This window comes from Cavia porcellus, unplaced genomic scaffold (assembly GCF_034190915.1).
Source record: "Cavia porcellus strain 051 isolate PalLab524CR breed Dunkin Hartley unplaced genomic scaffold, mCavPor4.1 scaffold_14, whole genome shotgun sequence".
In the NCBI taxonomy this organism is placed as follows: domain Eukaryota; kingdom Metazoa; phylum Chordata; class Mammalia; order Rodentia; family Caviidae; genus Cavia; species Cavia porcellus.
In genome coordinates this window covers 58,341,514-58,367,581 of record NW_026947497.1, presented here as the reverse complement: position 1 = coordinate 58,367,581, position 26,068 = coordinate 58,341,514, and the positions used below count along the sequence as shown (strand labels likewise).

The 26,068-nt window shown below is 40.0% G+C and overlaps 1 long non-coding RNA gene across 1 annotated transcript; it reads left to right on the top strand.

The window, feature by feature from the left end:
• On the top strand, window positions 1-24,668 carry LOC106029148 (uncharacterized). Its single transcript, XR_001202821.3, has 5 exons — window positions 1-268; window positions 18,243-18,360; window positions 19,207-19,238; window positions 20,291-20,350; window positions 23,148-24,668. It is a non-coding gene; the product is annotated as an uncharacterized LOC106029148 (long non-coding RNA).
• Window positions 24,669-26,068: the final 1,400 nt, after the last annotated feature.

Below are 26,068 nucleotides of genomic sequence, written 5' to 3'. Positions count from 1 at the left end.
ATGAAGAAGCAAAGGCGGCAGTGTGTCTGCAGAAACCTAATATTTCAGAGCATTACCAAGGCCTGGACTGAGGGCAGTGTGCTGCCTCGGGGGCATTTTCCTCTCAAAGCGCTGTGTGTGAACTGTGGTCCTGCTGTGTCTGCTGTCAAGGCCAAGGCGTCTACATCAAACTCGTATCTGGATGCTGTTCCTGCTGTTTGTAAAGACAGCGCAACTCAGGTCGCCAGTGTTTCTTACCAGACATGTCCAAGACTCTCATGATCTACTGGTATGTAAAGCCATTTCATATTCTAAATTTACTTTACTGTGATATCAGTGAATAAGAAACACTTTAAAATACGAATGGGCCTTTCCTGAGTCATAGAGTTCTCGGTTTCCTGTAATGGTACAACAGTTACAGCAGTGAGGAAAGCAGAATACTTGAATACTCACTTTTCCTCCCTTTTAAAAGTGATCTTTGGTGACTGTGTACACACATACACTGGTGTGTGCTTGGTTGTACCATGTGTAGTGCAAATTTGACAAAAGAGATAAATAACCTTTAAATCAAAATCTTAAAATAAATATTGGTTCATAATTTAGCAGCTTTGATTGAACATGTCCCCTTATACTTGAAGAAAGATGAGAAAAATATATTCATAAATAAATATACTGGTGAAAGTGCTTATAGATAGCTATATCTGTATATTACATGTCACCCATTCCCTGGACAATTAATTATAACTTGTATCACAAGTGTCTAGAAATGTGACCAATTTCTTTTCTAAGCCAGACTATAAATCCTCATTCTATAATTTACTTTAAATTCATATTGATGTCTCCTTTTAAAAGAAGTCATTTAAATGGGAAAAAGCTAAAAGTTTACATTGGCAAATTTATTTGAGTAGAATATGAATCACTCTCACCCATGCCTGAGAACCGTAATTATACAGCAACTTGGGAGAGAGAGAGACAGTACATCAGGTGACGAGCGGAGCAACCTCTGTAGTATGTAGAACTCAGCAGCTGATATTTAGTTTCTTTCCAGTACTTTTAGAAACATAAAGGTATCATTACAGTCTGGGGTATTATTTTCAGGGAATTCAAAAGCAGTGAAAATTATTGTGAATGTCTTTTATTTGTACCCTTCTCCTACATTTTTGATGATTTAAGAAAATACTGGTTTGCAACAAACATTGGCTAATGTTTTAACAAGTGTCTGATTATGAAAGAGCCAAACACCTGGAGAAAGTGTGTGACTCAAACGTTAAACAGAAATACTTGGGGGTTCTTTGGCAGCAAAATGGGAATGAAAGTTGTCAAATCTCAGAGCCACTGAGTGACTGCTAGAGAGAGTCCAAATGCTAGGATAAGCTGATTGGAACTGAGAGGGCTCCTTAACAGTGGGTTTTCCTTAAATTTCTCAATTCTACTTTGGAAATATTTTGTGGGTAGGCCATGCCTTCAGAGCATTGCTTTGGTTGCTTCCAGATTTGCAGACATCAGCTAACACCTAGTAAGTTACTGCATGGCACTGTGGCTCCAAGGGGGTCCACGCAGGGCACTCCAGGACTTTACAACACGTGAACAAGTATTTAACACGTTATTTCATTTTAGTGTGCTGTTTTGTACAAATTAAGAGCTATAAAAATGAAAATACTGAAATTACTTAATAATCTTACTGAGTTTACAATCTTTGTTCTTAATGTAATTTTTAAAATAACCCAGAAGTAACCAGGCTTCCTAGTGCCGCGATCTTTTAAGCTCAACACAGCACTTACTGATTTTAAACATAGTTCCTGTGTTATCCATTGTAAAAATTTACATAAACATTTACTTTATATAAAAAGTTAAAATACATGATCAAAACTTGCTATGGTGTTAATGCATCATTAGTGATTTCATAGCTTATTTCACTGCTTGAGTTAGACCCTCTCCTCTGCCCAGCTCTAATGTCTGTTATTTAACTTTGGCAACGTGCTTAGTTGTTATAGACCCACAAATATGTTAGTAGGAGATGACACTTTGATATTCTTTACTTAATCAAAAATGACATGCCATTTATGTTTATAGAATCTATTACCCTGTGCTTTTTAAAATTAAGCAGGTTAATAATTTGGTTGAGTTTCTGCTTCACTTAAAAATAATGAACAAAAAGAAGAAATGAATGAGTCCCACACATTTGAACCATACCTCAAGGGTGAAACAGATTGGTGTACTGCCATCAAGACTGGGCTTCCAGAGTTTGGACAATGTCATTTTTGGTTTAATTGCAGTGAGATTTCCTGGGGAGGTATAAGATGTAGATCCCTTCAGATCTCCTAAACAGTTTCTGTCGAATTGGCCCATCTGTTCTCATCAAATTATTCTCTGAACCCATATTTGGTGATCTTAATGCTTCTGATTACTTAGAAAACACAGGCCTAGAATACCTAATGAGGATAAATCATATAAAATTCTAGTTTCCTGGCAGTATTTCTTCCATGTATAGTATGTGTCAGTATTTTTATATTTCAGAATAAAGTGTGAAAACCCAAATGATCAATATCAAATGCTATTGTTCAAATATTTTTACTAATATTTAAAGAAGTTGCATATTTTGAACGGCTTAATATTGGTGATAAAATGTCATGTAGATATATTCAATTATTAAAATCAAACACTCACATTACAGAAAGTTGGCTACAGGAAACCCACTCCTACACCAATGGTGGCACATCTGTGGCATGTGTGCCCAGGAGAACTGTTAGAACCAATGAAAGCTTTACGAGGTTCCCAATGCTGCTCTAACACAGAAAAAAGTAAGATTACCTTTTGTTTCCTCTAAATTTCTTATTGTATAATGGAAGAAACAACATCTGCAATGTAGAATAACTAGATTAACTTTGATGACTGTGTGTGTGTGTGTGTATATATATATATATATATATATACACACACAAAGCTGTAATGTTTCTGAAAAGAGTACTTTATACAAAGCAATGAGCTTAAGAGGAAAATATTTAGGGTCGTGGAGAAAGGGTACATCAGCAAGGTGGGTTTGCAGGACCTTCTTTCAGAAACTCCAGTCACCTCTTATGTACCTTTTCTAGGGTCACGCAGGTCGTTTTCACCATTATGACCCCAGGAATGGACATAGTCAGAAGTGGTCCACACTCCCACAGCTCTGCACCTTTCTTACTTTCCGGGCATCTGTGTGTCTCTGAGCCCTGCCTGGCTTCACCTCACCCAAGATATTTGTGCTTAAATAAACACATGAGCAGGCTCATATATTTTACCATAATATACAGTGATGAAAAATATGATTATGCATGGCTACGTAGGAAGATGAGAACTGTTTAATAAAGGCATTATTTTGCATATAAAAGAAGAAAAATTTAAGCTGATAATTGAAATCCAAGTGACTTTAACAATTTGTGTTGAAAAATCGAAAACATTTTGCTCAGAAAACAGAGTCAGCAGCCTCATTTGTCTTCACAACAGTTCCAGAGAGAGAATGCATGTCATGGAGGTGGGAGACAAATCAGGTCCTGTGCGAAGCAGGCAGTGTGTAGGCAGAACAGGCCACTGAAGCAGACCAAGTAAGCCTGCGGGTACCACAGCCAGGAGCAGCAGCCACGTGTTACACTGCATTTTCTCCATGGGAAGTGAAGCACTAGAAATTTATACATATGTAACTATCATAAATATATGTATTATAAAAATAGAATCTTAATTTCTATGTTACATATGTTTTAAATACATGTACGAGGGCCACTGTGCATATATGTAATTTAGTAAGAAGGATACTTATTATTTATATTCATTTTCATGCGTAGTATGAATGTAGTATGTATACATATTAAATCCTAATTCTTTCACATAGTCAAGAAGATTTGGAATTCACTATTGTAAGTGATGGACTACACATGTCCTAAAACACCTGTAAAACTATGTTAAGCCATGATGTCTTCCCAATAAATATGTTGCTCCTATTCTGTTTCTTTTTCATCAGTACTTTGACTTTACAGAAAGCTCCATTCGTTATTTTAACTTGAGATCTTCTCCCTCTGAGCTGCATCATCATCCGTATTTGCTTCTTTTCCCAGTACTTTTGTCGGGTCCCTAGAGGCTGCAGCAAGGCCTCGGCCTGGAGAGGACAGGAAAGAAATGTCATGGCTGTCCCCAGAGGGGTCCGCCACCACTGAGCTGTGTGCTTCCTTCAGCAGCCAAGGACTAGACCAGCTGAAATGACTCAGCTTGCAGCCACCAGCTTAGCTTGCGCCTACCTAGAAATAGAATTAAACCTGCTGGTAGCTAGACACTGTCCATTGGGGCGTCTCCTATCTGCTCCAAGATCCTGCCGTCGTGAGATTACTCACCAGTGCCCCGTAGACACGCACACTCCCCTGTGCCGCTGGAGCACTGGCTGCTGTGCATGCGTTGGTGTCTGCCTTGGAGATGGGGTCTCCCTGGTGCCCAGCTGCTCTCCTGGGTGCCACTCCCATGACCGCCCAGTCTGGGTCTGCGGCGCAGCACCCGGTGCCCCGGGCCATCAAGAGCAGCAGCCTCGGTGCAGTGCCTCTTCCTGACAGGCCCAGAGCCGCACTGTCCTGACCATGTTCTCTGGGCAGCCCTGAAGCGAGGCAGTGCCCTCCTGCTGTGCTCAGCCATCACGTCGGTTAATATCAGAATGGAGGTGCAGACAGACAGGCAAGCGCAGAGCCTGGCTCTGAACCTGGCTTCCTGCTGTCCCAGCTCCACTTCTCTGGTTGTAGTCAGGGTTGCAGGGAAAACGACTGCACACAGGACGCACACTTTGTAGAATTATTTTGGAGCAGTCGCCAAAGAGTTGTTTGGTTTCTAGTAGGGTGAGAGAGAAGAGGCGCGGATAACAGGTGGAAGCAAAGCAGGCCTCTGACAAGGGCACAGGTGGGCTGCCCAAGAGAGTGCAGCCTCCAGAAGTTTCAGGCAAAACCGCGGGCTTTATAACCAGAACCTAGAAGAGGTGGAGCCAAAGGGGCAGGAGGAATGACGTGTTGACAGCTGATAGGAGGAGCCTTTGTACTTGAGTGAAAAGTGGGAGGGTTGACGGGGTTTGCGAAAAGAACACAAGGGGGCGCTGTCCAGCGCCAAAGGGAGCTCATATGTGAGGAAAAACCTATCAGAGTTAAACACAAAATGTGCAGGAAATTTGTGCAGACACTAAAGACCCAAAGAATCCAGCTGAGGACCTGCATCCCACAGTGTGTCCTTCATGAGTCCAGCTGGAGGCCTAGAGCCCAGGAGAAAGACAAGGACTCATGCAGGTCTATATCGAGGACCTGAACTGGGAGGCCCAAAGGTCAGCAGTGGAAGTCAGAAAGTCTGTGCCAGCAGCGGGAAGGATCTGTGCCAGCAGGCTGAGGATCTGCACTGGAAGCAACGCTCAAAGTAAGGACCAGAAAGTTCCTCTGATGGGTACACAGCCATCCTCAGCGACAGTGAGGTTCTGACCTCCTAACTATGAAAACAGCTGAGTTCATATTAGGAAAACCAGCAAGACAAGCTTCTCCAGGAGCCAAAGCAGCACCATCTTCCTCTCCAGAGCCAGGAAGCGATGCTCAAAGAAAGGACCACAGCTCTCTCAAAGTGAACCTCAGATATTCTCAGTGACAAGAGATCCCAAAGCTTCTCTGACGATGAGAATAGACAAGTTTTCATCAGGAAAGAAGCTCAACAAGGCCTCCAGGAAACCAGTGGCAATAGAGAATCAACAACACTGCCTCTTCCTCTCTAGTTCTCCATTTCATGCTGTGGGCAACAGCCTGCAGGTGGCCCTCCACACCCACCATCATGTTGTTAGAATTGACCACCAGCTCTCAATCCATCACAGTCACCAGCATTTCACTTTTTTCATTGTTCTTTCTTTAAACCATGTGTTCATTTTACTTTCTATCCAGTTTAGGTTTAATTACAGCAGTAGCCTTCCAACCACTTTGCACTCCCATCCCCCTGCTCTGTTTTAGGTAACTCACCAACTATGGTACCAGAATATACCCTATTTTCTTCCCTGTGTATGGCTGTTCACATCGGAACTGATTTACCTTAAATCCAAGACTACACATTTCCAGTGGTCACTGTGTTTTACATAGAAATCGGATGACAGATAAATAGATAGGTGTAGATAGTTGTTGTTTTAATTTCCTACTCTTTAAAGGCTCCCTTGGTCATTTTCTTCTTTTCTTCTTTATTGCTTCCCGGGGTCAAACTCTTCTCCTTGTGCTTGCCAGGCAGGAGCTTATGCCACTGAGCTAAATCCCGGGACCCGAGAGCATTTTCTTTATTGCTCCTGGTTGTCCTCTTCCTTCTTCATTCTCAGGTAAGGGCCTTAGCTCCTGTGCTCCACTGAGCCAGCAGAGCCCAGCGGAGATGAACACTCAGCATCCTCTCAGGATTAAGTACGCCTGCGCCATGTGCTCTGCGGTTAAGGTGGGTGTGGTTTCTCAGCACTGACCAATCAGAGGGCAGGCCCTCTTTGCGCCTTCACCCCCTCACCCCCATCCTGTTCTCTTTTCTACCCTGCCAGCGTCTCCTGCAGCCTTCGCTGCAGGGAGCTCCTGTCTGTCTTCTGTTATTCTGAGTTACATCAGACTCCTTTGAGCCCGACTCCTACCAGTATACTCCTATAGATTTCAGTTTATGATCTCAAATTCAACATGAAGAAACTCAACACCTTCTTGACTTTCATCTCCTTTACTTTAATCTTTCCCAGTTCAGGAAAAATCACTTACAACCAGCTGGTTAAGACAAATTTGAAGGCTTCTTTGATTCTTATTTCCTTTCATCTCTCCATATCCAGTGTATCAGGAACTCTTAGTCACTTGTGATTTAAATTATATTCTGATGTTTAATGTCTCTGCTTTGTAATAGTTCAATTATCGCCACGCTAACCACCACTATTTTTTCTCGGCTTACTTAAATAGTCTTGAATATGTTCTTTCCTCTGCCACATTGAGCCTTTACAAATGTTCTCCACAGATACACATCAACTACACATAATTTCTTCTTCAGCACTTGAATTAAACTTTAAACTCCTCTCCTTAAGCAGCTGTCTGTCTGTGCCACCCTGCCTAACACCTGGGTGAGGAATTTACCCTCCACATTCTTCTCCTTGATACTGTGGTTTCAACGCATTTTCCTTTGTTCTCTGTAAAGCCAGGAGGAGATTTCTATTTCAAATCCGGGCTTGCAATACCATCCCACTTGGTTTTCCCAGGAGAACTTCTCACTTGGAGTTTGTGTCATATAAACATGACTTTTTAAGTCACCCAACGTAATAGAGTCAAAATATCATTTGCACTGTCACCTTGATTTATACTTCGTACATCACTAGAAGATGTGGTGTACTTACTGTGTAAATAATTAGGCTGCGGTGCAATTATATGCTCTTTTCTCCAACTGCATGTGTTTTCCCTGTTTTAGGACTTTATTTGCAATTCCAACATTAGTACCAGATATATTGTATCCCTTAGATAACATTTTACTAAGAATAATTATGAGATATACATTGAGTTTTAAATTGTCAACTCTGGGTAAAAACTTGGACAAAATAAGTTTTATTTGGTGTTCTTTTAGGATGATAGAGGATTTTGAGTTTAAGTCTTGCTTTGGAATCTCCCAACTAACAAATCCAACATTTTAAAATCATTTCTCACCTCATGCACTTTAGATATGCATTTAGCATCCTGTGGATGAAACTGCATTCAGTAATAGTTAAAGAATAGAAGGACAGTATAAAGAGGAACATGTTAATTTTGTACTCTCTAAAAATGTGCTCTAGTAAGAAAAAAATAAGCATTTATCTAAAAGGAAAATCCAGTTATTATTCGTTAAACTTACCACAGTTTTTCTTCTCTTTATTCTGTAATTTAACAGAACCTTTCCCCAACTCCAGGAATCACTACCCTAAAAGACAAAATAAAAGGAAAACAAGTAAAATCCTTCCTTACCCCTGCCTTCTGCCTGGTTCTCAGTGTGTTTCCCCTTGATTCTCCTGGTGTCAGTGGGGCATGGTGGGAGCAGAAAAGAGCAGAATGAATATAGTAAGAAGAAATCTTGCTTCACTTCAAAAAGTTCACTACCACCTATTAGCCTGAAGAGACGAAGAAAGCTCGTTCCATCTGCTGCTTCCCCTCCCCTTCTCCCTTCAAATCCAACTAGGTTAAGTTTTAACTTCCTAAAGGCCATAAAACAAAGGCCTGAGGTACTAGCTCCTGACATCCTGGGTCTTCCCTATCTGGTAGCCCCGTCACAAATTGTGTTAATTGCATCAGATTGTATTAGATTGTACATTCTTCACAGAAATAGCTTCGTTTATATCATAGTAATACCTGTAACTGTAAATGTGTGTCTTCCTTTTCCCCTGGGTAAAAGATTGATATGTTAATCAATGCTCTCATCTGTAAAGAATTGTAAAATCTTACCCAATTGATATGTTAACCATTGTTGCCCTCTACAAATAGAAAGGTTGTGGTGCTAAAGTAAGGTAATTATGTCAGGAAACTCAGAGATAAAGTCTGCTGACTATGCTAATCAAGATTGGGAAGTATGTCAGAACCAAGCCACACAGGAGCTAGGTGACCTAAAAATAAGCTGTGCAAAACAAGACAGTTAATCAACTCTGACCCACTGGTCGCCCCTCATGATCTGACCAATCACAAATGGACAAATCACCAACTGTTCTGCTCTAACTGCTATGATTGGCTTCTGTAACAATGCTTGCTTGCTTTGCGGTTTTCATCCTTAAAAACACCAGCCTTGCCCCAACTCAGGGTTCTCCGTTTCCACCTGTTTGGAGGACCCCGTGTACACGGAATAATAAAAACCCCATTGTTTTTACATGAGAGCGAGGCCCTTGGAGCCTTCCTCGCGACACCGGTCTAACAAGCCAAGGCAGTTATTTAAGTCCTTCTGTCATCTGTTGGGAGATCCTGGTGCAGACAGAAGATCAGCCTTTTATCAAGCATTTGCTTCTGCAGAATTGAACACTGAATGTGTGTGTGCATGTGTGTGTGTGGCACTGAGCACTGAATCCTTCATGTTTAGCTACCTCCCCAGCCTGTTTTTATTTTTTATTTTGATAGAGGGCCTGACTAAGACTCTCAATTCCCCATGCAGGCCTTCCTGGAAATTGTCATTTCTGCCTCAGATTCCCAAAGTGCTAGGATTGCAGGTGTGGGTCACCGTGCCTGTTGTGAGTTGGGTCTTTCATTTGTTTTTACAAGTGAATCAGTGCAGGAAATAGCAGCCTCTGTTGCTGTTAGTGTTTGGATTATTTTCCAACCAAAGAGGTATGAAATCTTGCATTTGTGACATCATACATGCCATATAATGGCGTGAAATGACCCAGGAACTGCAGCTTGATATGGAATGCCTAAAAGAAGGGCAGACTGGCAAGGAGAAAGGTAGGTTCCAGGACAAGGCTTAGCAAAGCTTTCAGTTTCCTGAGCAAACCCCAGGGGACTCAGCTACTGGGAAAGTTCAATAACTAATGAAAAGGGAATACAGATTGTTAAGTGTTGAGAGACATAGAAATGGAATTCAAGACATTTACATATCACACGATTGGGCACAGAACCAGGTGTGGATGTATATTGAACAATGTACTGGCCTCAGGACCAACTTTAACTAGGTGACACAGGACCACTAATAACCAACCTGAGACCTTCCTTAAACAAAGTCATAATCTTGTCAGTCATCTCATTCATGAAATTGTGTTTAAAGCTGCAAAATGTTACATTTCTATGTCGTTTTTGTTTTATTGAGGTTTTTGCTACATAGTGTTAAAGGTCTGCCACAGAATAGGAGTAGAAAAAAGAAAGTTTTCCATCAGCAGACAAAGTGAATCTCTAAGAACAGGCAGGAACTTTCCAGCCCTCAGTAGGCTCAGCTCTGTAGCATTTTCCACTGGCAGTGTTTCAAAGATGTAACAAAGAATCACTTGAGGAAGCTTACAATGTACAAGTGACACAAAAAATATCTCTTCAGCAGGCTCTAAAGAAACCCAACAGGAGGTTAAGCATACTCCTGTGGTTCCTGTAAGATTGCATTGGAATTTTCTCACTCAGGAAGGCTGACAATATGTGATACATTTAGCACGCCTGCCAGCAGCCTGTAGAAATCCATGGTGCAGCAAGGGCCCACTCTTTCTGGACACACATTTCTGATTCCCTTTTCGTCTCTCTCCCACATGCGGTTTGTTCTGAGTATGTAGTCTATGCTCTGTATCTGTTGTTTCCTGTCAACTACATTTCCTTTTGTGCATGCTGATTTTAGCAATAGAGATCATTTGAATTTGGTGAAGCTGCTCTATAAACAGATCCTCCCACAGAATCAGCAGGACATCACTTGGAGATAGATGTGAACTAAAACCGACTGAGAAAATCATTCCCTTACAAATCTTTTTTGTTTTCAGCCCAGGCCTTCATTTTGGTGAGCTTTTGCTATCAAAATTTCCCTCATGGTGACATGTTGAGATCAACAGTACCGGTTTGCATTTCTTTTCCATGTATGAGGCCACTGTTACGTCTCTCTGAAATCCAAAGATTGTATCATATAGTTCTGTCTTGAAATTGCAGTGTCTCATTTGGCATTCCACTTGTTTCTGCATACAGCTCCTGCACTGGCCAGGTTCTGCTCTCTTAGCAAATGCAATATCAATTAGCAGCTGTTAAACCAATCAGCTTGGAAGGTGTGAGCAGCAGGTCTGTTCATAACACCACTCAATTCATTATAAGGCCCTGGTGGGGAAAACCAGGCTAAATCTACACTGAAAATATAGTAAGCCTTTGCATCTGCAAGGCATACATTTTTATGCCATATTTTGTCTCATCACTTTTCCACAAATCTTTTACATTCCGGTAATCACCATGAGAAATCTGTGTGAAGTGCAGCAGATCTATGAATGCATTCAGCTCAGCTATGAGGTGTCATAATAAACACGTTTGAATAGGCTACTGGTGCATACAGAATGTTTTACTTGCATCTCAGCCTTTGTGCATTTCATAGCAACTTGTAGCATTTTGTTTGTTACAGTTTCCACCACTGAACTGCAGTGCTGACATTCTGCCCAATACATTTCACCCCTACCAACACCTTCACTATGTTTTTGGACCTAGTTCTAACACTGGATTGTTCCAGTTGGTTTTGTGACCATTTCACATTTGAACTAGTCAAATGTGTACTCACATTGCTGTTTGTTTATCATTTGAATCAAGGAGGTCTGTATATGTATCAGTCTATTTTTTGCTCCATCTCACGCACAGTTAAAGGAGGAAGGGTTTATTTGGCTCACAGTTTGTAGAGGTTTTGGTTTTGGCTGACTCTAAGGCAGGGAGGCCTGGCACAGGGCATCACAGTGGAGAAACTGTGCATGGCAGAGCAGGCAGGAGGCAGCAAGTAGAAGATGGCAGCAGTGAGCCTGCCTTCCTCCTCTGCCCTCATGCTCCATGCAGGCCACAAGTCTACAGAATGGTGGCACCCACAACCAGGGGCCAGCTTCCATCACCCACAGCCAGAACTCTGCTAAATCCATTAGTTATCAAAAACATTAATCCCAGTGTCACACACAGACACAGTCACCTCCTAAGAGCCCCACTTAAGTAAACAGGGTTTGGGGGAGATGTCTAGATATAAGCATAGCAGTGATGGAATTATCCAAACAAAGATAAGTATTCGTGTGAGTATACTTGTTGAAGAACACTATGTTGTAACCCCCCAAAAAAAAAAACAAGGCCCCATGATGAAAAATGGGGCAAGATCCCCAAGATGAAAGATGGAGCAAGACGACATCTTTTTAAAAGACGTGCTTTTATTTTAGCTGGCCCAGCCACACAGTGCAGATGGAATTTGCAAAACTGTGCAACTGAGTCAGAATTTTGACTGATTTTTATAGTTCATTTATGATTAGTTCATTGATCATTAAGTACATAGTGATGAGAAACAGAAACAAGGTGGGCCTTTGTTCCCCTTTGCTTGAGGTCAGAGGCATTTCACAGTGGGTGGTTAGCCAAGTCATAGCCCTTGGTCTGCCAATTCCAGGAATATTTGTCTCTCATAAAGGAAACAATGGTTGACACAGCATCGATTGTCTCTTACAAGTGGAACAAAGGTTGACATAGCAAACAGGTTACTTGGGGGCAGATGCATACAGAACAGCATGATGACGCGGTCAGTTAATCTATAACCATGTGGTTGGTGCTTGGTTGCTAGGGTAATGAGCTCAGCACAGAATGAAAATACTGCTAATAACTCCTTTTAATTAACTATTTTTGTTAATAACTATCTTTTAATTAACTGTTTTAATTTTTCAGCATCTTAGTGTGACACAATAAACCTTTTACATAGACTCTACAATGAAGGAAGTAAAATTTTACATGCACCCTTCCCCCGTTACCCAGTCATACTCCCAGGATGGCCTCTGTCAGCCATGTGATTTCACTCCTGTTTCACCTTCCTGTTTTCACTTCCTCGGCTTCTGGTCACCGCTCTGTTAAGGGAAGAACGGACTATGTGAAATGGACTGTGTGACAAATGGACAAACTATTATTAAACTGGTGAACAATGACTCATCCCGGGAAAGACCAAACGAGACTTCTAAAAGATACTATCACGGGCCTTGACTTTAGCTTCTACACCAGACAGAACCAGAAAGAGACTGGGGAATTTGGTGAAATGTTTTAATTTATATAATGTCAGTGCAGTTTGAACTCCTGGATCTCTGGATCTAAGGAGTGTTTTCTAGAATTTGGGGATCTGTCTAGAGTAGTCAGCCAGGCAAGTGGCAGTGATGAGGGCTCTGGTCCCATTCAACAGTGCAGAGCACCAATACCAACCTGATGCTGTCTCAGGCAGATGACATCTGCTGAAGAAAGAATCCAGTTTCTTAATTTACACACATAGCACATATATTCCTTATTTAACTTTCTAGTTCTAGGTGTGTGAAATAATTCTGACTTTTAGCGTTGTTTTTGAGAAGCCAGGTAATATCTGTAAGCTACTTGGGTGAGTGTATTTTGGTGGCATTTTCTATACTAAGTAACTTAACATATCATTGTCTGTGCCTCTGTCACCAGTGAATTATGTACAGGACACTCATCACTGTGTAACAGCAGCAAGCAATGGTGATGCAGAAGTGGGAGACAGTGCCTCAAAGATGAATTTTCAATCAATCACTTCCTCTGCAAAACCACACAATAGATTTCAAGCTCTGAAATTGTCTCCCAAAGTCTGTTGTAAGCATGATCACTGTATTCAGTTTTAAAATGCTCTCAAAATCAGCAGCTTTAAACATATACGCTCATACTCTGTATATATTTTAAATACCAGGAGCAAGTATTTTGATTAAGCATACTTTCTGGAAGTGACTTCATATGCCATCCTAAGTTAAACACTTTTAATAACCATGTATAAGACAAACAGTTGGGCTGTTAAAGTATTGCTGACTATAACCTTGTGCACTGAAGATTTTCTTGCCAAAGTACTTGTGGTTGTGTAACTTGGACCTCGGTTTGATTGAGATACTGATCTTCCCTTGCTTAATCTGACCTGATGACTGTGGTTTCTTCACCACCTTCACCCAGCAGAGATCGCATTGCTTCTCTGAGGTGCCAACCCCACTGGAAATCCCCAGTGAGCTTTGTCACCGAGGGAGGAGAAGAATGGCACATTGTCACCTCCACTCCCTGCAGAAGTGGCCTTGGCTGGAAGATTTCTCATTTCACTTTCAGGGCTGGGAAGAGGCTGACGTCCTTTCCTCTGCAGTAATCTACTGAAGGAAGGCTGAGATTTGGAGAAGTCTGTTTTTATTCTGCGGATCACATTTCATGCTATGTGTCTGTCTTGGAGTTACCCACAGAATTTTTGCTCAGCCTTTCATGAAATAATTAGGAAACATTGCTGAATATTTCTCAATTAATTGTTGGATCTTGTTTATGTGACAGTGTGTCACTTTGGCCTCAGCAAAAATTTGGAAGACATTGCATTTTCCTATTAACTATAGTTTTGTACTTCCTGTTTATTAATTCATGAGCTGAAGATAAGGAATGCTGATTCTGTGAAAACTCAACAGGCTTTATGAAAATTTATTGCCACCAAAATCTTTCAAGAATCTCTCTAAACGTATTAGAAAGGTATAATCATTTACCAATGTACAAATTTAGTAACATAACTAAAATGAAACAGAGCTTACCAAAGCTTAGGGGACACATTTTTATATCAATTAGCTTACTCATGCAGAAATTATTGAAAAAGTTTTACCAGTGGTCCCTGAAGGCCTCTATGTCTGCCTGCATAGCTAGTAACTTTGAGCTTAAGTTAGCCCCAAGATAGAGATCGATGTGGTCTGGACATGGTCTGGATAGGCCACCAGAGGTTCCTCCTGTGTTAGCATCTTGCAGCCTGGTCCTAGGGCAGTAATCGGGGAAGTGCTAAGACTCTTAAGGTGTGGGGTCTAAGCTGAGGAATGTGTGACCACTGGAAGAGCTACTCTCACGGGGCAATAAGGTGAATTTCACAAGAGTGTTTTTGGTTTCTCAAAACTGTTGCTACAAGATGGAGCCCCAATCCTGAATTGCTTTGCAATGTAATTTCTTTCTCTCACAGACATTTCCACCAACAGCCTCAGGGTGCTCATCAGAGCTAATGCTATACTGTTTGAACTTTCAGCTAAAACTAGGAGCTAGATAATCTTATTTTCTTTACAAAGTAGACCAGCTCTGGTACTTTTATTATAGTTAGAGAAAATTGACTAATGAAATTATTTTCCACCATGAAAACAAGATTATTTATTCAAATTGCTTGAGGCTGATAAAAAGGTTTGAAATATTTTGGCTTTTTTGACTTCTCAGTAACAAGTAACTAACAACAAAATGGTACCCTTTTTGCAAATAATGGGTAAATATGATTTCTCATCCTTTTAAGATCCAAATAATTTTCTTTTTCATTCACCTCACATAGTACAAGCAGATGTTTCAAAATAGAATCAGACAATAGAAGCAGCACTGTGAAAACTCTGCAAGACAATAGGCATATTTTACTTTTTGTGGGGGCCTACATGCATCCAACAAAGTTTCCATGTCTTCAGCATTGAACTCTTACCACGAGTTGCCACTGCAGATGACCCTTCTAATAGTGGAGCTGGTAAGATTATCATGCATGGTTTGGCCAGCTTTTCCACTCAGAGAAAAAATTGCTGTCACCCACAATTTAAAGCAGCAGAGTTTTGTTTTGGCTCACAGTTTCAGACATTCAACTCTGAAAATCCATGATCTCTAAAGCAGGAGAACATCACAGGAGTGCATCACATGAGTTATATGCAGCTCAATCTAAATGGGAAAACCTATTCACATTGTACAATGATCATTCTAGTTATATCTCCATTTGATTAAATATTTAATGAAAATGTAACTAATTTCACGTATAACACTATATTTGCAGCATTTTACAATCTGGATCATATTAATGACTATTGAGGGAGCAGGGAAAGCTGCTTCCTTCATGGCAGCCAGGAAGCAGAAAGCAGGGGGCAGCAACAAAGAGGAAGGACTCAGGGCCAAAACATAGTCACCACGGTCACAGTTCCATGACACACCCAGACACACTCAGCAGCATGCTTTACCACTGAGCAAGGAAGCCCTCAAGCTTATCAAGCTGGAAATCAAATTACCATCATAGTGCATACATTCTCCCCATCACTGCCCAGGCTCCATTAACCATAGTTTTCCTTTGTGAATCGGGAAGCCTTGGCTCACTAAGGATCTCCATTTCTACTTTTGTAATATTTCCAAAAGTGAGGTTCATCCTTGCACTCTCTGATTTACGTTCTCAATCCACTGAAGTCTAACTTCCACACACCTGCTTAGAATGTCCTCTATGTCTGTGACCTCTCTAGTTCTCAAACACTTACATGTGTTCATATATGGAAGTTACTTTTCTAAGATCTCCACAACATATTTCTTAATAAAGAATATAGATCAAAAATTATGCCTGAGGAAAAAGTATCATTGAGAATCACTTTTAGCGCCTTTTCACTATTCATTATTGTATTTGACTTTGCTGCAAATAACCTACATGACACACACCTGAATCTCAGCTCCTCAGGAAGCTGAGACATGAAGATCACAAAATTGAGGCCAGCCTGGGCAACTTGGTGTGACCCTGTATGAAAATATAAAAAAATAAAGAAGGCTACATGTTAACTCAGTGAGAGCACACTTGTCTGAACATGGGAGGCCCCCTCTTCTATACCCAGTCATAAAACAAGAAGCAAATAACCACTTCCATCTTGATCTGCATGATGAAATATCTCTGAGACTTCCCTGACTCAGAGGAGGCTTCTTTCTCCTTTGTGTGAAATTTTGTAAAGCTGTTTTAACGTCACATTTGGGAAGTGGACGTGTAACATAATCTCAACCCTAATTTTCTTCTCTGGGCTTCAGTTTCATAATTTTCTTTCTTCACTCATCCCCAGTATTTGAAAGCTAAGAATTACTAAATGGAACACTACTTCCTTCAATCGTATACCTCCAAGTTTTCCCTTAGCAGTAAATGCATTACCCCAATTCCTTTGCATGATTCAGTTCACAAGTATTTTGACTGCATACACTTTGCCAGTGTGGCTTCAAATTCTTGGACTCAAGTGGTTTCACCACATCAGTATCTTGAGTCGCTGGGATTAGAGGGGTGTGCACCACACCCAGCTAGCTCTCCCTAACTAAGATCTCTAAAACCTGGGCTAAATTTTGGAGAAGCAGTACTATAAGACTCTTTGCTGATTCAACTCACTCATGGTAAGAAAAATACATAAATGAAAGACCATAAATCAATATTTTTCTCAGAATCTAAATGTATTTCAAAAGCTTTTTTAATGTTTTAAAACTAAATATTATTCTATTTAATGTAAATTTAGAATATTTACTAAATAATTTTGTTTCATCATTTAATACTTGAAAGTTTACAATCACAGGAAAATAATGAAAACTAAAGCTCGATCTACAAGTGAAAACCTATTTATGTTGTACAATGGTCATTTTAATTATAACCCTATTTGGTTAAATATTTAATCTAAAGTGTAATTGATTTTATGTGTAACATTAAATTTGAAGCACTGTATAATATTGATCATATAATGGCTATTAAATTCAAAATTATATTAAACAATATCATTTAGAACATTGAAAATGCTTTTAGGGTATTCATTAAAAATCATTATAAACATTTCAAAGAGAGATGTTAATTGAATGTACGTCATTATCATTGATTAATTTAAAGCAGAAACACTAAATGTTTTCTCTGGAAATCAGTTTCCCAATCATATGAGCTATACAGAGAACTTTACTTTAAAACAATGTGTTAATTGTCAAAATAACATTAGGCTAGAAAGTGTTTAGACTATATTATCAAAGAGTATTTTGGATTATTTGAATGGTCAACAATATATGAAGTTTTCTATGCAAGATAGGCACAATTTAAAATGCTTTTTATTATTTAAAACAATATTGTATCATACTGAGAACTTCAAATTTTATAGAAAATCATAGGGAAAAATTTGAATGCCCTTCCCTACATCTGTCCTCATGTATGGATTTATAAAAGTAATCAGTTTCTGGCTTTGAAATTTGTATTTGCTGATACAGTTATTAAACTTGGTAAGTTATCTTACTATTTGAGTACATTTTGTATCACACTTTTCTATGATATGCATATGTTATAAAGAGCTTCTAGTGTTAAATACATATGAATTGCCTTCATTATTTGGGGGTCTTATATTATTTCATCTTATAAGTGTGATATAGTTTACCTAACAGTCTTATATCAATGGATATTTATTTCATTTCTGATTGTATTTTGTTCTCTTATTTATATGATTTGAATGAGTGTGCTGCAAAGGCTTATATGCTATAAGCTCCATCTCACTACTGTTAGGTGTTGGGACCTTTAGGAGGTGGGGCCTAATGGGAGGAGTTAAAGTCATTGGAAGTAGGCCTAGAGACAGGAAATGAGGTCATTAGGGGTGGGGCCTAGTGAGAGGAAGTGAGATCATTAGAGGCATAGCTTTGAAGGGGCTCCTGGGACCTCAGGTACTTTTTCTCTGACTCGTGGCTCTCATTATGTGGATAACTTCCTTTATCACTTTCCTCTTTCCAGCATATGCTGCCTTACCACCGTTCCAGAAATAAGAGAGCTAACAAATCATTGGCTAAATCCCCGCACTGTGAGCCTAAAACAACTTTTCCTCCTATTAGGTTGACTGTGGAGGCATTTGGTACAGTTGTGGAAAGTTTGACTCCCACAATTCCTGAGAACACTATGAAGACTGTGTATGTCTTTCTGTCATCTGAATATACTACTTCACGTCTCAAGGTGAACTTTTCCTCTCCTTCCCTTACATTTGAAGGGAATTTTCAAATCCTAGAGATGTTTATAGTTTAATTCTGCCAAGAAGTCCTTCCTTAGGATGATGTACTTAGGGTTCCCCATGCACCATATTTCTAGGTTTCCAAATCAGTGGTAGGACCTCACAACTGAGACTTATGACAGCTACAGATAAGTTCCTGTAAGGGGGAGTGGTTGAATAGTATTGTTTCTGTACTTCAGCTTTTTTTCTTTGTTTTCTGGGAAATAAACCACAGGGTTTATCTATTCCCAAATTCACATGTAAAATAATTATCAATCCAAGACTTAGTGAGTAAAACATAAAACATCTGTTTTCTTTTAATGTAAGCTGGATTTTTTCCAGAGGTCATTCTCATTTAACAGAAATCACTTGGCAGAAAATGTAAAAGATATTTATTTAAAATACAGCCATGTGTCATGGTGTGATTCTATACAGTTCAGTTCTGAAGGACAATGCATTGTTTTTGCTGTGGTATTTTAACACTAGCGACTGGTGCCATTGAGAGACGACACTGTGCCAATGTCCATAAAAGGGTGTGTGGAAATTCCCACTCCATCTGTTTCATTTCCTACCAGATATGGTTCTTTAAGACTGCATAAATGATAGCAAAAAGCTTTAAAGCAATTAAGTTGCAATCATATGCAAATCTGAAAAGTGGTGGAAAGCAGCCTTCAAGATCCAACCTACCACCTCTCCTCCTCACATCAATCAGGGAACAACATGGCTATGTTAACTTATGCTGGTCTTTTATTTTCTCTTCATTTTATGCATATTTTCATTCTTTTCTGTGGTTGCTGAATTCTGATGAGGAGGCACTGTCCAATCCAATCTGGTCAGCCTTCAGGTAATTACTTTGCGTGCTTAAATTCCCATTCCATTGAAATAAAGTAAATAAAATGCCAGAATGCACATTGACCATTTTAGCAGCAACAAGAGACAATTTTCAGTCTTAACATTTACCAGCCCAAGTGATGCTGTTCAATAATGTAGCTGTCAAGCACATTTCTATAGCGGTATTCTTGCCTGGTTAGGCATTGTTTTTTAAGGCTGCAAATTATATTATACTATGAATTTTGTAATTAATTTTAATTTATATACTTTTTCAATTGTGGAATTCTAAATAGCAAATCAAATTAGATATACAACAAGCCATTTTAGATCAAGTAGAAATTATTAAAATATCCAGATGGTTAAAAACCAATTCAATGCAAATGTACTGCAAGAAAATAATTAAAAGTATCAGGAAATTAAGTATTAAGTAAATGTGTAGCAAGACTGAAAGAACAAGATTATAGAAAGTGTTATTTATTGTGATTAACTGATAAACTCGTTAGGCACACACAGAGCCTCACACACAGACATTTTTCTTTCATGTTTTTCTTCCTGGTAAGTAGGCAATGGAGACAATAAATTCTTTCTAAATGATTTCCAATAAAATAAGGTATGGAGATGATCTAGGTGACTTTTGAAGTCCATATGTCAGTCTCACTGTCACAACATGTAATGCTGCCTCCGGAAAGGGCAAGGCTGGAAATTTGTTGACCTTGTGTCATGTGAGCTCACTTTTCTTCATGCCACAGAAAAGTCTGCAGTATAGTGCTCTCTGTGTTGTGAAAAATGTCTATTTCCCACTTTCACTGATCAAACAACCCAGCTACCCTTGCAATAAAATATACTGCATTCATACAGTCATGAATGAGGTGGGTTCACATGGACTGTCTCATCTAACTAAGAATCTATTCATTTAAATTTGAGTCTGAAATTCATGTGGGCATAATGAAGATGTACAGATTATAAAGCAGATACACCTGCTGTCACATTAGTACATTTTAGAGCTGGACTTGAGCTGTGCTATGGTTTCTGGGGCTGCAGACATGGTTTCGCTCTGCTCCACAGATGGCTTGGACTCCACGATGGCATTCTAGCATGCAGCCTCTGATGGTTAGGAAAGAACATGTAAGTAACCTACTGTTGGTACTGCTGTTCCAGGTAAGTCTTCTGTCAGTCAGGGTTTGCATTCATCCATGCAGGTCTGTGCTTTCGCTCTCTATCTAGAGAATCTATGAACAAAGTGGCTGTCTACCAATGTGAAACACTTCCATGTAAACCAAAGGCAATTTTCTAAAAATCCTTCATCCAGAATCACCCTTCCAAGGACTTTTTAATATCCTTATGCTGACACTGTCTTTGCAGAGAGTCAAGCGCAATTAAAAAATATAAAAGAAGTATAGGCCTTGACTCAATTTTCATAGTAGCACCCTTGAGAAATTTATATTAGCTGCCTCTGGTCTTAAAAACAGAAGAAATCACACTTTTTCAAGTAAGTCTTTATGAGCTTACCTTATGATTGTCTCTCTTTTTTGTCAGTGGCAATATTATTCTCATTTTACTAGTCTGAAAAACTAATCTTTAAATGTCTCCTTCCCCCATACAACCTAATAGCATGCCATGAGTCCCATTAATCTACCTGAGAAAATTAACTTCTTTGTTTACTGTGCAACCACAGATAACTCAAAATCTGAGCTTTGGTTTCATCAATTATAGCACAGGGAAATAAAATATACATTCATATGGCTCTTGTTACTATAAACTGTGTAATTTCTTAGCTGCATATTCATTCAAACATTATCTGACTTATACTAGACCACAAAAGAGTTTTATCAATTTTAATAAGTGCATAATAACATGCTCTGAAAGCTTTATTTCTTTGTATGCTACTGATTTCTAGACATAGCATTCCCACTTGCTATAAAATATCTGGCTATAAAATATCTAGCTATAAAATATCTAGCTATAAAATATCATCCCAAATCATTTGTCACACCTTTTCTGAAATCTATGTTGTTTGTCTATGACAGCCTCTTCACAATGACCGAGTTCACATACAAGTGCCAGACACGTAACCATACACTATAAGTTTTTCACTGCTCTACATGTATTTTTAAGCCTTTTTATTATAAAGTAATTTGTCTGAGCTTTGCCCCATAAACAGTGAGATAAATAAACCTTTCCTTCCTTGATTTGGGGTGTTGAGTGTTTTGTCCCAACAATGAGAGAAAAATAACCAAGACATAATTAGGTACCAGGAGTGGGGTCATAATATTCATTACATAACTTTAAATATTTTGTAAGAATAAAATAATATGAGTACTTTAGCCCAGTGCATAGTCAACGGTAAACATTGAACATTTAGTAGATACCAAACAGCATACACACATCATATGTATATATATATATATATATATATATATATATATATATATGTCATCAGCATTACCAATATCATTATCTCTAATTATATGTACCATCACCTAGCATAACATTTAGTATCATTTGAACAAAGCCACTTTGTATTGATTTCTAAATAAAATATTTTTTAAAATCTCCCTTTTGTATGCATGTCTAACTAAACTGTGGACTGTGATGAGAGGGTAAAATAATTTCATGTGCTCATCATTTAGTACAAACTCACTGTGAAGGTGCATTTCTCACCAGGGCATCCTTTAAATTCAGTGTTATGTTGATACAGTGTGTCAACTTGAGAAGCTTAGAAGTTTAACTGACAGACTCAGCAGGGAGACAGGATTCTTAATTTATAAATTTCCTCATCCTGTACAAGAGGAGGGCACAGAGATTTTGTGGGTTCTACACCCACTTTGGAGGGTGTGTGTGGGTGGCCTGGTACAACGTAAGAGAGGAGAAGAGGCTTGTTCCCCATTTTGCTCTGGCTGCTGCCTTGAAATGTTGCCCCAGTGCCATGCTGCCCTGCCTTGGAGCCAGATGATTTTGGGCTGAAGCCTCCATAAACAGTGAGATAAATAAACCTTTCCTTCCTTGATTTGGGGTGTTGAGTGTTTTGTCCCAACAATGAGAGAAAAATAACCAAGACATAATTAGGTACCAGGAGTGGGGTCATTGTTTTGATGGTAAATGACCATGTGATCAAAGAGCCTTTGTGAATGGCTTCTGGGAAGATTTTGGAAAAGTTTAGAGATGTCACCTGAAAGAGTGGTGCTGGGCACCTTAAGCTATTCTGTGTAGGAGATTCTGATCAAAGCTCAGAACACCAGATGGCTGATAGAAAGCCTGCTGGTAAAGACCAGGCTGAGAAGGTTTCTGCTGGGTTGTTGGACTCCATATGTTGGTTGTTATGACTTGGCAGAAAGTTCGTGGAGATTTTGCTCATATTGAGAGACTTTGCCTAAGACGAATATTAATGGCAATGGACTAATTAATCTGGCAGAAAAAAAATTTCAAGGCAGTCAAATATCTAGGGAGTGGCATGGCTATTGCTGGGGACTTTATGCCACATTTATGTTGAGAATCAAGAGCAAAGAGCCCAGCAGGATGGCTTAAAATATTGTGAGTTTGGCCAGAAAGGAAGCTCCTGTAAAGCTGTGTACTATATAGATAGAGTTGAGATCTTGATTGCTGAGAAGGAACAGAAGAATAGAATAGAGGGCCTGAAGGCATCATGGGAAACAGTGGGTCCCCATGCTTTGCAGCCCCAAAACTGCAAAAGTAAAAGTCTTTGGCTGAAAGAGAAAGCCTCAGAGTGCCATGATATAGAACTGCAGTGGGGGCACCATGAGGATCCAGAAAAGCAGCAGCATCGAGAATCTACTCCTCACAATCAGCTTCGAAGTGCCCAGCAATCCAGGCACTCAACCTCTACAACCAAAAAAGAGGAGAGTCTGGGTACTGCGCAAGCTGGTAGCAGACCTCAGCATTGTCCATGTGGTTCTGGTTTTAGGTACATACAGAATACAAAACTTCCGAGGTTGAAAAGGTTTCCACCCCAATTTCGGAAGGCCTAGGAGGTCAGGCAGTGTCCTCAAGAGGGCAGTGTGTGAAGCTGTGAGTGTGAAGCCAAAGGTACAGTGGAGACTGCAAAAGCCTAGAAAATCCAGCAACATGGGTCATCTAAGGAAAGCTGCAAGGAGGGAGCAAAGCCAGCCCAAGAGAGAAGCCATGGGATCAGTAACCACCAGAAGTGCTGTAGGGGTGGAGTCACCCAAACCCATTGGAGCTCACAGTTTTCCACATATTTCCTCATGGTGCACATGGAGCTACAGGACTTAATGTTTGCCCTGCTGGATTTGGGACTTGCTTTTGTCTCAATCATTTGTACCCTCCTGTATCTAATGTTTGGAGTGAAAATGTTTGTCTTGTGCCATTGCATTTTGGAAGTGTTTAACTCTGATTTCATTTGTGCAGGTGTATGCAGCTAAAAGTTTGCCTTTCTTCTTAGACTTTCAACAATTTTTATGGTTGATGCATTGTGTCAACTTGAGGAGTTTAGAAGTTTAACTGAGAGACTCATCAGGCATCCAGGGATTTTACTTTGTAAATATTCTCATGCTGTGCAAGAGGAGGGCATGGGAGATTTTATGAGTGCTACACCTGCCCTGGGGTGTGAGGGTGGCCTGTTTATAATATGAGGGAGGAGAAGTGGCTTGTTCTTCCTTTTGCTCTGGCGGCAGCCTTGAAGTGTTACCCCAGTGCCGTGACATCCTGCCTTGGAACCAGCTGATCACAGACTGAAACCTCCACAAACTGTGAACTAAATAAACCTTTCCTTCTTTGATTTGGGTGTTGAGTGTTTTGTCCCAGCAAGGAGAGAAAAGTTACCAAGATGTACAGAATGTATTTCATATCTTAAATAAACTGTTGAGCATCAAGCAGGATATTAAAGCCACAGAATTTTGTCCAAGAAGTCGTGCCAGAGAACTCAGCAGCCTCAGCTATCCAGGCCACAGCTGAGGGATCACTGGCCCAGCTCTGGGCAACACCCTGGACTGAAGATGAGCTCCAGGGCCAGCATGCTTAGCCTTGGTCCTCCTTCCAGGGGTCTCAGGTGATGGAAGAGGCTGTGGGCTGAATGAAGGAGTCCTGAGGAAGTGCCCCTGGAGCTGTCCATGCAGGCCAGCCTCTACTTGTGCCCAGCACCCACTGGGCTCTGGATGCATGAGAAAGTGTGACCTTGCCAAGGCCCAGTGGTAGCTGAGAGAGGACACGTTATCCTCAGGTATGTGAGTTTTCAAATAGTTACAAATTTCTCTAATTTTTTTAAAAAATTCTGAATGTATAGAAAATGTTGCTTCTCAGGGAATGTGTTCCCCTCTGTCTTATCTTGTGTTCCCCTCTTGCCTCTAGACATAGAGGCAGTGCCCTGCCTGTCACAGCTTCCATCATAAGTCCACCAGGAGCTCAGGCTGCACTGCAAGTAGCAGGCAGAGCCCTGCTCAGTGAGGACAGCCCAGCCAGGGCAGGGATTCGGGACCATGCTGTGGAGGATTCTCCCAGTGTGATTCACTGCTGGGAGAGCTAAAGGTTATAGGGAACATGGGAAATGCCTTCAAAAATCTGACATTCTTCACATTTTCAAAATCTGACCTGTGCCATACTTTTGAGAATCTGTAGAGATGTCATAGAAAAATACAAGCAGCACAATACTCAGAGGAAATGTTAGTCATGTGCAGATTGATTTATGCAGTGTAAACTGGGTAACATTTTGTGAAAGTCTGGTAACTAAAACAATAGAAGGAAAAGGCACAGTAAGGAACCATCACACAAATAAAATTAAAGACAAGGCAAAGGAAAGTAACTTTTATTCTAGTGAGGAAGGAAAACAGGTGTGAACATATTTTAAAAGTAACGAAACATGTTTTCCTGATCAGCTCTTTTGCATTTGAAATATACATAAAGATTTCTATACACATAGATTCATAATTACAGTTTTCCAGGCATATGCAAATAATGTGTAAAATTGATAGAAACCCAGATCTATTTTGGTTAATAGAAGGAGACTGAATGTAAAATACCCTACACATTAGAGGCGTGTGGACAACTCAATATTAAAACACTGTAAATGTTAGGAAGATGCAGGAGTTTTTAAGTGCACCAGGAAGTAATACAGTGTTTTGTGTTACTTCGTGGGGGCAAAAATACCATTTGAGATTAAAGTCTTCTGAACATGTAATTTGAGGAAATGAAAAGCACAAGTTCAATGACCTCTGTATTAATTCCTTCCATTAGATCATACACTATCTGGCATCCAGTGACCCTAAACCCCCTCTGAGGCTTAGAGGTCCACACCCCCGCCTCCCCGGCTGTAGTCTCTGTTCCTTAAGTGTGAGTCCATAGGAAATCTAGAAAAAGGGACACCAAACCCAGAACAATGTTCCCCATACTGGCCAACATCACATCTGGGACTCTGGGGAGCAGTTTTCTGATCCAACATCGTATTTCCACGATTTCCTATTGTGTTCTACTTCCTGTGTGTGCACATCATCAGGGACAAACCTAAGATCAAACTTTCCTCCATATAGGGAAAAGTGGCTTATCTCTGTTAAGAGACTCAGAAACTCATGCTTCAGGGAGACATGCAATGTTAGAACAAGTCACTGCCAACCTGGTCCATTGGGGTCATGCTTTTACTGCACTGATGTACTGACTTTGTTCTTTGAAACCAAGAAGCAGTCTTGGTAACTGAGGGTCACTTAGTAAACACACCTCTTAGTTTATTTTCCCATTACAAAATAAAAATGTTCACTTTTCATTTGTACAATAGCATTCTCACCCCATGTTACATATCTAAGGCTTAAGGTCTCTAATATTTCAACTTTTACTTTGCCCCACCCACTTTTTTAAAAATAAAATGGTATTGGATCA